Source organism: Staurois parvus, unplaced genomic scaffold (assembly GCF_062004578.1).
Source record: "Staurois parvus isolate SC_StPar_1 unplaced genomic scaffold, SC_StPar_1.0 ptg001147l, whole genome shotgun sequence".
Taxonomy (NCBI): Eukaryota; Metazoa; Chordata; class Amphibia; order Anura; family Ranidae; genus Staurois; species Staurois parvus.
In genome coordinates this window covers 215670-230675 of record NW_028318943.1, presented here as the reverse complement: position 1 = coordinate 230675, position 15006 = coordinate 215670, and positions in this window count along the sequence as shown.

Genomic DNA, 15006 nt, shown 5'->3' with positions numbered 1-15006 from the left:
AGCAGCTACTGTGTCGAAAGCAGCAGTATTGGAGGTAAAACGACACTCATGAATTATAATTACTGGGTAAATAATTTTATGGTTGGGGATCACCACAACATGAGGAACTGTATTAAAGGGTCACGGCATTAGGAAGGTTGAGAACCACTGGTTTAATAGGACATTAACTTCTACTTTAACCACTTCAATACCGGGCACTTATACCCCCTTCCTGTCCAGGCCAATTTCCAGCTTTCAGCGCTGTCACACTTTCAATGACAATTGCGCGGTCATGCAACACTGTACCCATATGACATTTTTATCAGTTTTTTTCACACAAATAGAGCTTTCTTTTGGTGGTATTTAATCACCACTGAGTTTTTTTTTGCTAAATAAAACAAAAGACACCTGAAACTTTTGAAAAAAAAAACACTTTTCTTTGTTTCTGTTATAAAATTCTGCAAATAAATAATATTTCTTCATAACTTTATGTCAAAATGTATTCTGCTACATTTCTTTGGTGAAAATAATAATAATAATTGAATATGTATTTTTTTTCAAATGTTTCTATTATTTTTTTTATTACATTTTTCCTTTTTTTTACTATTTTATTTTTCAGCATACTGTGACCAAAGCAATACAATGTTACCACAGTAACAATGAACTATTCTGGGAAAGTGATCAGGATTTTTTTGTTTTAACACATTATGATTGCCAATACCGATGTATTTCATTGATATTTGAAATCATTGTTACTGAATGAAACTGATTCATTCAGTCTTTTGTTGTGATTAGCTGTGATTGGGCAAAGCTGATCACATGATACAGATAGGCTGTGATTGGCCCTGTCTGTAACATGTGACTGCCTTGAGCAGTCACAGCTAACAACATAATTGTATGCGATGAATGGCATGGCAGGAAGCCATCCATTGTATACAATTAACATGTAATCTGCTGTGATTGGTCACAGCGGTCACATGACACTGGCAACGGCCCGGTGTAGTGATATGTCATCGGCTGTGTCCCGTGGGCGCAGCCAGTGACAGATCGCGCCGCAGCGAGGCCCCGCGGCCGCGTGAGCAGCTCGTTTTGACAGGACGTCATATGACGCCCAGTCACAATGTTGAGTGTCCCACCTGGCCGTCAATCTGCTATAGGCCTGGCGGGAAGGTGTTAAAGTATATGTACACCCAATCACTTAAATCTTCTATCGTCATGCTAATGTTGACATGCTAACCTCATTTCAAAAGTTTTTGTCATTAGTTTTCAATTTGAAGCTTTCATTAAAACAGTTCCTGGGGATGCTGTCATGGAGACTCTACTTTGGACACTTTCTGTTTAAATTTTCCCCCCATTTCTTGATTTTAGAGCAATTCAAACTCCTAATTTTGCTCACCCATAATCGGCTTTGTTAATGTAGTACTACCCCCTTAGGAGTCACTAGAGATTTGGGTCCCCCTCTATAGTCCTGCACAGCCAGGCAACACCCATCTTCACAAAGACTTGCACCCAGAGTGTAAGGGAATTCCTGTGAAATGGCTGGCTGATAGAAATGAGCATGCGCACAGAAATATCCGCAGAATAGGGACCAGACGTACGTATACGCACATAAATACGCACCTGCACACGCACAGCAAATCTTGGCGCTAGACGGACTATTTGAAGGATGCCTCTGCCTGTGCTTAGTGCTGACTGGTCTTCAGCTGTTTCCCTGTGTCCTGCTGTGTTCCTGTATGATCCCCTTGTTGCTGACCCGGCTTGTTCCTGACCTGACTTCTGATTCCTCTCCTGCCTTGATGATCGTTCCTAACCCCGGCTCTGTTCCTGACCCCGGCTTTCTTATAATTTGGTACCTCGCTGTCCGCCCATTGATGACCACGGCTATTCCTGTGATGTTTCCTGTCTCCAATCCCTGTCCTGCTCAAGAGCTTGCCTGGCTGTCTACTATACCAGCTCTGCACACCATAAACTGTTCCTGCTTCAAGTCTGCTGGGAGATCTGACACGCCACTTATCCTGATCCGGTTGTGCAAGCGGAGTGCCCTTTTAACCCAGGTGGGATTCCGAAACATCGCTAACGTTCCTGAACTGGTGGTTCGCCAGTCTCTTAAGGACTCCAGCTGTAAGATCTTCAGGCAACACCTGCTGGCACTCTTGTTCCCCTGGTTCCTAGGCACCCTCTATTCCACTTCCAGCGGGGTCAGGGCTAGTGACACAAGTGAGGCCGACCTCGTCATTTTATTCTCCTATCAGGTACGTGACACAGAGTCAGAAACCAGTCCTTGAACTTTGGTTTTGTTATTTTTATTTAGGGGATTTGAACTGGGGTAGGGTTAGGGGTGTACATGATGCCCAAGGGAACTGATGAACTCAGGACAACTTCCTGGAACTATCTACAAGCCTTCACTGCAACACAGTCTCTGTCGGAGAGCTAGGCAGCGTCTCCTTAGTATACCACCCCAGACCCTAGATGAATTCCTCCTCTTCACCCAGCATTCTAGAGGTATCCATGAACAGGGGATCCAGTTACTTTCACTTTAAGACATGGACAGTCACTGGCAGGTGGTGAATCTGGTTTCCCACCAGGGCTCCTTCCCCTATCTGCTCAAGGGGTGTAGGTGTACTCACTCAGATCTTCTCCTGTACTGTGTGTGGGTGGCTGCTACCAGGTCTATCAGCTGGGCTGCTCCTTCCCTGCCTCACCCTGGGGGCCAGTGAAGCTCTGAGCTTGCTTCTTTTCCATCTCCAGGCCTACAGGTACGCCCCATCCCACTGGGCCTCCTCTCAGCCTCCTTCCTTCAGCCTCACATCTTCCTCACTGTCTTCCACCCAAATGCTACCGTCCTGCTGCTGAGCAAGCGTCAACACTTTTGAGGGCATCCTGGCCCCTTGCCAAGGCTCCTGTTGGGGATTGGCCGGGATCCCTCAAAAGTACAAACTAGCAACTCCTCAGATCCACCCATTGCCTCTAGGCCTTCCTTCAAAGCTCTAGAGCAACGAGAAATTCCAAAGTGGCTGGCCTGCAGAGCCTCTGAGCTCCTGACCACATTTTGACTTTCTAACTATAACCCCCAGGCTGCTACTCAGCTCTCCTCTCTCTATCCCCTAACTAGGAGCTGATGACACGCAAATCTATCTGTCTACCCCTCACCTCACCCCTTCAGTTTCCACCGCTAGCCTACTAAGCGACATATCGGCTTGGATGTCACTCCACTTCCTCAAACTCAACCTTTCCAAAACTGTGCTCCTAGTTTTCCCCCCAGCCCGTGCCACCTCCCCTGACTTCACCATAAATATCGATAACACCATCCTCAGTCCATCCTCTCACGCCAGAGTACTAGGTGTAATCCTAGACTCCCATCTGTCCTTCCAGCCCCAGATCCAATCGCTGACAAAATCATGTAGACTTCACCTCCGCAACATCTCCAAGATACGACCGTTCCTAACCTCGGAAACCACTAAGCAACTCATTCACTCGCTTGTCATATCACGCCTTGACTACTGTAACTCCCTCCTCATTGGCCGACCTCATCTCAGGCTATCCCCTCTTCAGTCTATCATGAACGCTGCTGCCAGACTCATCCACCTCACTATATCCACCTCTGTATCTGCCACCCCTCTCTGCCAATCCCTCCACTGGCCCCCACTCAGTGTCCTCCATCCCTCTCTTCCAATCCCTCCGCTGGCCTCCACTCAGTGTCCTCCACCCCTCTCTGCCAATCCCTCCGCTGGCCTCCACGTAGTGTCCTCCACCCCTCTCTGCCAATCCCTCCACTGGCCTCCACTCAGTGTCCTCCACCCCTCTCTGCCAATCCCTCCACTGGCTCCCAGTTGCCCAACGGATCAAATTAAAAACTCTAACAATGACATATAAAGCCATCCACAACTCTGCCCCAATTTACATAACCGATCTTATCTCTAAATATCACCCAAACCATACACTCCGCTTCTCGCAAGACCTCTTACTCTCTAGCTCCGTTGTCTCCTCCTCCCATGCTCGTCTCCAAGACTTCTCCAGGGCATCACCCATCCTCTGGAACACCCTACCCCAATCTATCAGACTGTCACCTACTCTACTTGCCTTTCGGTGATCACTGAAAACCTTTCTCTTCAGGGAAGCCTATCTCGACCTCTGCTAATTTCTGGAATCCTCCACTCTTCCATCCTAGTCCATCCCCCACAGTGACTACCTACTGTACCATTCACCCCTCCCTCCTAGATTGTAAGCTCCCAGGATCAGGGCCCTCCTATCCCTCTTGTATTGAACTGTATTGTTGCTGTATTGTCTCCCACTATAATGTAAAGCGCTGAGCAAACCGTTGGTGCTATATAAATCCTGTATAATAATAATAATATATAAATCCTGTATAATAACATATAAATCCTGTATAATAATAATAATATATAAATCCTGTATAATAATATATAAATCCTGTATAATAATAATAATAATATATAAATCCTGTATAATAACATATAAATCCTGTATAATAATAATATATAAATCCTGTATAATAATAATTATAATAATAATATATAAATCCTGTATAATAATAATAATATATAAATCCTGTATAATAATAATAATATATAAATCCTGTATAATAATAATAACTAGGAGGGCGCTACATTAGCAACATGGGGCTAAGAGTGCTTTGTGCAGTAATTATAACCAACCAATCAAACATCAGTTTTCACTACCTTAAGCCTAGTACACACAATCAGAAAATCATATGAAAAATACAGCATTTGAATCCAATGTATGATTCTATAAATTTCAGTACAAATTATAAATATATATAAATATATACAAGGTATAAATTACAGTACAGCTCTCGTCCAAAAATACAATACAATATACTGCATCACTTCCAGATTTTTATTCTGTCATACGAGAATTTTTGTAACTTTAGTAACCTCTTCACCTTCGATATGAGACTAGCATGCAACAAAAAAAGGGCCGATCATTCGTCTGATATTCTCATCGTGTGTATGGGGCCTTAGCAAGGGCAGCCCATGAAATCTCAATTCTTATTGGCCATGTTCTTTTAATGCTTATCACCGCTAAGAGTCTGTAAATAAAGGAAGCGCAGAGCCGTAGAACGCTTCCAGATGACTGAACCACCCTTTCACGTTTCCTCTAATTCATTGCAACATATCAACTCCGCGATCCCCCGTCCTCCATCTTATCTGAATGGCGGATTTTCTCTGGGTATAATTTATGCTGCCAACACAGCCGCAAATTCTCAAAATATAAGAGCATAAAGTATTTACTGGGTCGTCTCTGTATATAAATCTGATTTGTGCATTAAATGACTGTATGTATTTGTTCACAGTGGTGAAGCATCTGGATAAATCCAATTTATTCTTGCTGTAAGTGTGTCATTGCAATCTATGACTATATATCAGCACAAAACACATTCCCAAACAACTGCCTTAAATCTTCCTCTCCTCCACCCGACAAGAAAAGGGTAATCCTGAATATTGAGTGTAGCTACACAAGCTGTATGGAGCGCTACAATAGAATTAGGCTTCGTAATCACAGATATCCAGGGCTGCGGGGCCACAGCAATGAAAGCAATGTTGGGTTTTTTTTTAGACATTATGAAAATTTAACCGAAATCCAAAAATGATTTCCTTTATTGAGCCAGCGATTCTCAAACTGAAAGGTCTGGAGTCCAAAGTACACGGCTCAAAAAAATGAAAGGAACACTATGAAAATACATCAGATCTCAATGGGGAGGAATCTCCTGCTGGATCTCTATACTGACATGGACGGGGTGATGTGTTAGGAATGTAAGGACGCCCCATCGTTTGATGGAAATGAAAATGATCGACCTACAGAGGACTGAATTCAAAGACACCCCGAAAGTCAAAGTGAAGAAATGATGCAGAAGGTGAGTCCATTTTGCTGAAATTTCATTGAAGCAACTCAGAATGGTCCTCAGTAGATTGTGTGGCCCCCACGTGCTTGTATGCATGCCTGACAACGTCGGGGGAGGCTCCTAATGAGACCACGGATGGTGTCCTGGGGGATTTCCTCCCAGATCTGGACCAGGGCATCACTGAGCTCCTGGACAGTCTGAGGTGCAACCTGGCGGCGTCAGATGGACCGAAACATGATATGTTCTATTGGATTTAGATCAGGCGAGCGTGGGGGCCATTCAATGGTATCAATTCCTTCATCCTCCAGGGACTGCCTGCATACTCTCATCCAGGGGTGGACTGACCATTTGGAAACTTGGGCACTGCCCGAGGGCCCGGGCTCAGTAGGGGGCCCCATGAGATGCCCCTAGTACCTTTTTCATAGGCTTTTTTGAGTTTGGGCAAGGACACAGGGGCCCCATGATCCCCTATTGCCCAGGGCCCCATGAGTTGCCAGTCAGCCCCTGCTCTCACCACATGAGACCGGGCATTGTCGTGCACCAGGAGGAACCCAGGACCCACTGCACCAGCGTAGGGTCTGACAATGGGTCCAAGGATTTCATCCGCATACCTAATGGAAGTCAGAGTACCATTGTCTAGCCTGTAGAGGTCTGTGCGTCCCTCCATGGATATGCCTCCCCAGACCATCACTGACCCACCACCACAACAGTCATGCTGAACAATGTTACAGGCAGCAGAACGTTCTCCTCGGCTTCACCAGACCCTTTCACATCTGTCACATGCAGGGGTGGACTGACAACTCATGGGGCCACCGGGCAATAGGGGATCATGGGGCCCCTGTGTCCTTGCCCAAACTCAAAAAAGCCTATGAAAAAGGTACCACGGACATCTCATGGGGCCCCCTACTGACTCCGGGCCCTCGGGCAGTGCCCGAGTTTCCAAATGGTCAGTCTGCCCCTGGTCACATGTGCTCAGGGTGAACCTGCTCTCATCTGTGAAAAGTACAGGGCGCCAGTGGTGGACCTGCCAATTCTGGTGTTCAATGGCAAATGCCAATCAAGCTCTATGGTGCCGGGCAGTGAGCACAGGGTCTACTAGAGGACGTTGGGTCCTCAGGCCACCCTCATGAAGTCTGTTTCTGATTGTTTGGTCAGAAACATTCACACCAGTGGCCATTTTTCTGAAATGTCATTGCAGCAACTCAGAATGGTCCTCAGTAGTTTTTTGGGCCCCCACGTGCTTGTATGCATGCCAGACAATGTCGGGGGAGGCTCCTAATGAGACCACGGATGGTGTCCTGGGGCACTTCCTCCCAGATCTGGACCAGGGCATCACTGAGCTCCTGGACATTCTGAGGTGCAACCTGGTGGCGTCGGAGGACCGAAACATGACATCCCAGAGGTGTTCTATTGGATTTAGGTCAGGCGAGAGTGGGGGGCCATTCATAGTCAGGAATGGAGACTATTTCACACCCAATATCTCTCTGAGCCTCTGAATTACGGGACCCATCTCAGGACTCAATAATCCTGAGAAAACTGAATTTCAGGTTTCACTCTTTACCGTGTGTACTCAAACTGCTTCTTGTTACCTTCTTAAAGGGCCCACAACCCTTACTTCCCATCCAGGACTCTTCCCTGGAGTCCTGTACAAGGACTACAAAATTGGCATAGCATTGGTTATAAATATAGGAACTCCCATACTAGTTCAGCTCATATTAGGGTATGTCATTTCATATAAACATATATAGATATAAAAATCATAAAAAGATTATACATTTTTAATGATTTTTTTATAATGAATTGTATTATGATTAGTATATCTATATATCTATAAGCCTATCTCCCATGGGTGGCGGTCTCTGCCTCTCTGAAAAGTGAATAAGATATAGTGCTGCTGTGCTTAGGAATAGATATTCATGCAACTTTGATAAGTATACGCTGCAGTCCTAATTTGTGAACCAAAAACACAAAGACAAACAGAATACCATGTGAACCCGTAAAATCAAGTGCATTAAATTTGACAATACATGAGTTATATTGCTTCACATATACAAAGCGAATAATTGCAACATTCAGTCCCAATACGGAAAAATAAAGTGCTTAGGTGTTGGATACTAATTGGTGAACTTCGTGCAAAAAAATGACAGGTGCTCTTCTGTGCTCAATGGATGTGCACTCACCGTTAGCCATGGGCCACCTATCTCTAGATTGGTCTTTAGCGCCTGGTTTGGGACTAGCCCAATGCGTGATGGTAAGAATGGCACCAATATTCATTCCTAGGAATCATGCGATCTGGCCGATAGTAACCAATAGGATGATGACCAGCGTGGACAGGGGCGGACTGACAACTCATAAGGCCCCCGGGCAATAGGGGATCATGGGGCCCCTGTGTCCTTGCCCAAACTCAGAAAAGCCTATGAAAAAGGTACCAGGGGCATCTCATGGGGCCCCCTACTGACCCTGGGCCCTCGGGCAGTGCCCGAGTTTCCAAATGGTCAGTCCGCCCCTTAGCGTGGATATAAATGACAGTGTAGTTTCAAAAGAGCCTTTTTATATTTTCTCCTCTCCTCCCAGGCAGTAAACCAGTTTCAACATGTGAACAGAAACAAAAGCCAACATCCCATAGTGTAAAACCATAAAAAACTTTAATGATGTGGAGAAATTATAAGAATGAAACTCACAAGCAGTGTGCCCATAACCTGGCACTCAGTGAATTCAGCCTTGTTGCCTGTGAATAGGAACCAAGATGGCTGCCGCATCCCAGCGTGCGTTCCAAAGGGTGGAAAGGACGTCAGCGGAAGTTGCGTCATCAAACCTCAACCGGTTTCGATCAATAGACCGCCATCAGGAAGTTATCTCTGAAAAGTTACCTGCGGTAAATCTCTTTTTCAGAGGTGACTGATTCACTTTTAAAACATCACCTATGGATATTTTTAGATACTTTTTTTCCATTTCACAAGCATGCAGATATACAGTAAGGCTTGACATGTTCGGTATCTATTTACTCGATGCAATATCAGGGACAGACTGACCATTTGGAAACTCGGGCACTGCCCGAGGGCCTGGGGTCAGTAGGGGGCCCCATGAAATGCCCCTAGTACCTTTTTCATAGGCTTTTTTGAGTTTGGGCAAGGACACAGGGGCTCCATGATCCCCTATTGCCCGGGGGCCCCATGAGTTGCCAGTCCGCCCCTGTGCAATATATATGTTACCAAAAGTTTGGATATTATATTAAAGCGGTAGTAAACCGCAGCTAAAAATAAAAAAAATTCCCTGCAAAGTAATGTCATAATGTGCTATTAATGTGCACCGCATACTCGCACATTATGAAGGACTTCCCTTAAAATGAAGCCGTCCGGCGGTACGCTGTCACCGCTGCAGAGGCTTCCATCTTCACCCGGTCTTCCTTCCGGGTTTGCGAGCTCTGGCCATCTGATTGGCCGAACTGCGATGACATCACTTCCACGCATGCGTGCAGGAGTCCCGGGCTACAGCACAGTGTGGGTACCGTATTTTTCACACCATAAGACGCACTTTTCCCCCCCCCAAAAAGGGGGGAAAATGTCAATGCGTCTTATAGAGCGAATATAAAGCGGCCGGTCCGGTATTTTTGTGGCCACCATGTCAGAATACCGGGCCGGCCGCTCAGCTGTTGTCTCCTGCAAGGCCTTACCTGTTCCTCGCTCCAGCGCTGCACAGTCTTCCCGTGCTGGCTTCTGTGACAGCCGGGTGCCCACTGCGCATGTGCTGCACTTTGTGAATGATCCGGTGTCTTCTGGGACACATGACAGGTCCCAGAAGGCTCCGGGCCATTCACAAAGCACAGCGCTTCTCGCACCTGCGCAGTGGGCACCCGGCTGTCACAGAAGCCGGCCCGGGAAGAAGAGGGAAGGCAACTCCGCGGAAGTGGGAGCGGGTACCTGTCAAATTCAGGTACCCGCTCCCCCTCCCTCCCCAAAGGTCAGCAGTCTCTGGTCATCCCCTTCACTGTCTGCAGTCTCTGGTCATTCCCTGCATTGTCCGCAGTCTCTGGTCATTCCCTGCACTGTGTCCGCAGTCTCTGGTCGTCTCCTGCACTGTGTCCGCAGTCTCTGGTCATCTCCTGTACTATGTCTGCAGTCTCTGGTCATCTCCTGTACTATGTCCGCAGTCTCTGGTCATTCCCTGCACTGTGTCCGCAGTCTCTGGTCGTCTCCTGTACTGTGTCCGCAGTCTCTGGTCATCTCCTATACTGTTTCTGCAGTCTCTGGTCATCTCCTGTACTATGTCCGCAGTCTCTTGGTCATCCCCTGTACTTTGTCCGCAGTCTCTGGTCATCTCCTGTACTATGTCCGCAGTCTCTGGTCATCTCCTGTACTGTGTCCGCAGTCTCTGGTCATCCCCTGTACTGTGTCCGCAGTCTCTGGTCATCTCCTGTACTATGTCCGCAGTCTCTGGTCATCTCCTGTACTGTGTCCGCAGTCTCTGGTCATCCCCTGTACTGTGTCCGCAGTCTCTGGTCATCTCCTGTACTGTGTCCGCAGTCTCTGGTCATCTCCTGTACTATGTCCGCAGTCTCTGGTCATCCCCTGTACTGTGTCCGCAGTCTCTGGTCATCTCCTGTACTGTGTCCGCAGTCTCTGGTCATCTCCTGTACTGTGTCCGCAGTCTCTGGTCATCCCCTGTACTGTGTCTGCAGTCCATTGGTTCAGAATATTTTTTTTTTCTTGTTTTTCACCTCTAAAACCTAGGTGCGTCTTATGGTCAGGTGCGTCTTATGGAGCGAAAAATACGGTATGTTGTTCCTTAAGAGCGCATGCGCCAGATCTCAAAGAGACCAAATATCTCCTTGAGCCCAGGTTCACACTCATGCGGTGTGGAATTCACAGCGTTTTCAGTGCGAATTCCGCACCGCATCAGAATTGCACCCCGAACTCATGCGGGTGTGTATGTTAACAACACCCTGAAATCGGTCCGCAAAACATGGTGTGATGTGCAGAATCAGATCGTATTGGTGTGAATACCCATGTGATCTGATTCTAGTGCGGACCCAAAAGAAGGTCCTGCACCTTTTTGGTGTGGGTGCGGTGCGATTAGAGCCATGCAAACTGTACAGCTCCGCACACAAATCACATGTGATATACCGCACCGCATATATGTGAACCCGGGCTAATGGCGCACATTTTATTATATGCTTACCTGAAGGTAAAAGTATAATAAAAGAGTTTTGTACCACTTTTTTTCCTAAAAAATATAAATTTGATAAACGGTTGTACAAATTTTTTTGTGACATAAAAAATTGCAACTACCATCTTCTTATTTTACAGGGTATCTGCTTTCAGAAAGTATATTCTTTTGGGTAAAATTTAAGTATTTCTGTAGTAAAAAAATCCAGACTTTAACGTGTACAAAATTATAAATTGCTCCAAATGTAAAGGGGTCATAAAGCACAAAGAATATAAATCTACTTTGTGTGCACCAAATGCCTGTACAAACCCAGATGTTACCTCGTAAAAGTAGCTGCGACATCATCACTGTGCTGTACATAGCCTGTGCAGAGAGTGGAGCTGTGGGAGGGGCTTAGCAGGTTCCATCCACTTCATGCTGCCTGCAGAAAACTACAGCAGGGGGCGGGGACAAGACCGGTCACCCTGTACAAGGAGAGAGAGCAGCAGTGAGCGGTCTTTATTACAGTAAGCTGCAAGTGTCACACTGGTTTGCTGCACAGGTCTGGAACAACTGTACAAAGATTCAAGAAGAATGTACAACAAATTAATTAAGATCGTGCTTTGCTGGGTTTTTTTTTGCCTTCCTCTGGATCAACTGTGGGTGTAGGATTATAACTTTTTTTTTTTTTTAAATGGTTGAACTGGATGGACTTTTGTCTTTTTTCAGCCAGACTAATGGGGGCCATAGTGGGTTAATTGGTCGGCCATTTTTCGGGCTTTTTGCACATTTTTTTTATTGGGCATGTTGGAAAATTCACGGCCAATTTTGACGATCGGCCTATTTTCCTGGCAATGATGGGCAAATCGGTTGATCGGTTTACCGATAAAAAATCTGCGCATGAGCCGTGGCCTGCAAGAAGAAAGAGAAGAAGAAGAAAAAGAAGATGAAAAAGAAAAATAATAATAATAATAAGAAAAAGAAGACGAAAAAGAAGTAGAAAAATAAGAAGAAAGAAGAAGAAAAGAAGTAGAAAAATAATAATAATAATAATAAGAAGAAGAAGAAGAAGAAGAGGAAGAAGAAGAAGAAAAATAATAACAAGAAGAAGAAAAATAAGAAGAAGAAGAGAAAAATAAGAAGAGGAAGAAAAAGAAGTAGAAAATAATAAGAAGAAAATAAGAAGAATAAGAAGAAAGAATAAGAAGAAGACAAAGAAGAAGAAAATAATAAGAAGAAAATAAGAAGAATAAGAAGAAAGAATAAGAAAAAGAAGAAGAAAATAAGAAGAAAATAATAATAATAAGAAAAATAAGAAGAAGCATAAGAAGAAGAAGAAGTAGAAGAATTCCAGTCCGCTATTATATTTTATATGAAAAGTCTTGCGGTTGCAACAATGTATCCATTTGTATCCAAATAAAACCATCTGTATCCGAAATGGATACAAATGGATACATTGTTGCAACCGCAAGACTTTCATGTAAAATATAATAGCGGAGCTCTCTGCAAGGGACAGAAGTAATTATGGGGTTAAATGCCGGAAGTAGACGGGACGAAAATTGGACCCCTAGATTTTTTTACCGTTGGTGGTAACGTCGGCCGATCGAACGACCAATTTTTCGTTTTTTTTTCTTTTAAAAACGGCCAGTTTTCGACCCGTCTATGGCCTGCATAACTATATTTGTTCAGCAAAAGTGAGATCACACCTGGAACTTTCATCGCGTTGGGACCGGTGATCGCTCGATGACCTGCCCTGATGTATTATGCGCCCTGTCCACATTTATTAAACCTTAATGTTTTTCTGCGCCAAAATAATTGCCAGTGCGCTGTGACGGGCAATATACATATTAGCAAGCAAACAGCTCGATCTTCTCTCCTAGCCGTAAATTATCCGGACTCCAGGAAGTCGCTTATTAGCAGAGCAATAAGCGGCAATTGTTGTTAATTTCATTGACCGGGCAGGGCTGCCTGTTGGAGCGATAAATGTGTCCTCAGAATCATTCGAATACACAGATACGTCAAGTGGGGGCCGAGACGCGGCTAATTTATGAATACAATATGGGGCAAGGCGCCGGTTCTTTTGAAGCTGATTAATTCACAATCTCCGACTGTTATATAATCTTATGAATATTAACAAGACAAAGAAATATGAGGGAGAGAATAAGAACTGTTTTTTTCTTGTTTTCAAACTTTGGGCTCTGCAGGGGGTCTTAGAATTCCAGGAGGGGTGTGAGGCTTGGTATGGGGCGCTGGGGGATCCCTCTATCCTCTTTGAATAGGCATCTGGAGAAGGATACATTAAAAATGAAAATATATCGGGGGGTCCCATTAAGCTCACGAAGATACTGTATCTAAGGTGAACACCTGCCAAACTACACTGCTCAAAAAAATGAATGGGACACTATGAAAACCCATCAGATCTCCATGGGGAAAAACCTCCTGCTGGATCTCTATACTGACATGGACGGGGTGATGTGTGAGGAACGTAAGGATGCCCCATCGTTTGATGGAAATGAAAATGATCGACCTACAGAGGACTGAATTCAAAGAGACCCTGAAAATCAAAGTGACAAAATGATGCAGCAGGCGAGTCCATTCTGCTGAAATGTCATTGCAGCAACTCAGAATGGTCCTCAGTAGTCTGTATGGCCCCCACGTGCTTGTATGCATGCCTGACAACGTCGGGGGGGGGGGGCTCCTAATGAGACCACGGATGGTGTCCTGGGGGATTTCCTCCCAGATCTGGACCAGGGCATCCCTGACCTCCTGGACAGTCTGAGGTGCAACCTGGCGGTGTCAGATGGACCGAAACATGACATCCCAGAGGTGTTCTATTGGATTTAGGTCAGGCGAGCGTGGGGGCCATTCAATGGTATCATTCCTTCATCCTCCAGGAACTGCCTGCATACTCTCGCCACATGAGGCCGGGCATTGGCGTGAACCAGGAGGAACCCAGGACCCACTGCACCAGGAGGAACCCAGGACCCACTGCACCAGGAGGAACCCAGAGGAACCCAGGACCCACTGCACCAGGAGGAACCCAGGACCCACTGCACCAGCGTAGAATCTGATAATGGGTCCAAGATTTCTTCCGATACCTAATGGCAGTCAGGGTGCCATTGTCTAGCCTGTAGAGGTCTGTGCGTCCCTCCATGGATATGCCTCCCCAGACCATCACTGACCCACCACCAAAACGGTCATGCTGAACCATGTTACAGGCAGCAGAATGTTCTCCATGGCTTCTCCAGACCCTTTCACGTCTGTCACATGTGCTCAGGGGGAACCTGCTCTCATCTGTGAAAAGCACGGGGTGCCAGTGGTGGACCTGCCAATTCTGGGGTTCAATGGCAAATGCCAATCCAGCTCTATGGTGCCGAGCAGTGAGCACAGGGCCCACTAGAGGACATCGGGCCCTCAGGCCACCCTCATGAAGTCTGTTTCTGATTGTTTGGTCAGAGACATTCACACCAGTGGCCTGCTGGAGGTCGTTTTGTAGGGCTCTGGCAGGGCTCATCCTGTTCCTCCTTGCACAAAGGAGCAGATACCGGTCCTGCTGATGGGTTAAGGACCTTCTACGGCCCTGTCCAGCTCTCCTAGAGTAACTGCCTGTCTCCTGGAATCTCCTCCATGCTCTTGAGACTGTGCTGGGAGACACAGCAACCCTTCCAGCAATGGCACGTATTGATGTGCCATCCTGGAGGAGTTGGACTGCCTGTGCAACCTCTGTAGGTTCCAGGTATCACCTCATGCTACCAGTAGTGACACTGACCCTAGCCTAATGCAAAACTAGTAAAAAACAGTCAGAAAAGATGAATAGGGAAACAAATTTCAGTGGCCTCCACCTGTAAAACCATTCCTGTTTTAGGGGTTGTCTCATTGTTGCCCATCTAGTGCACCTGTTGTAAATTTCATTAACACCAAAGCAGCTGAAACTGATTAACATCCCCCTCTGCTACTTACCTGACCAGATCCATATCCCAGGAGTTTCATTGACCTGA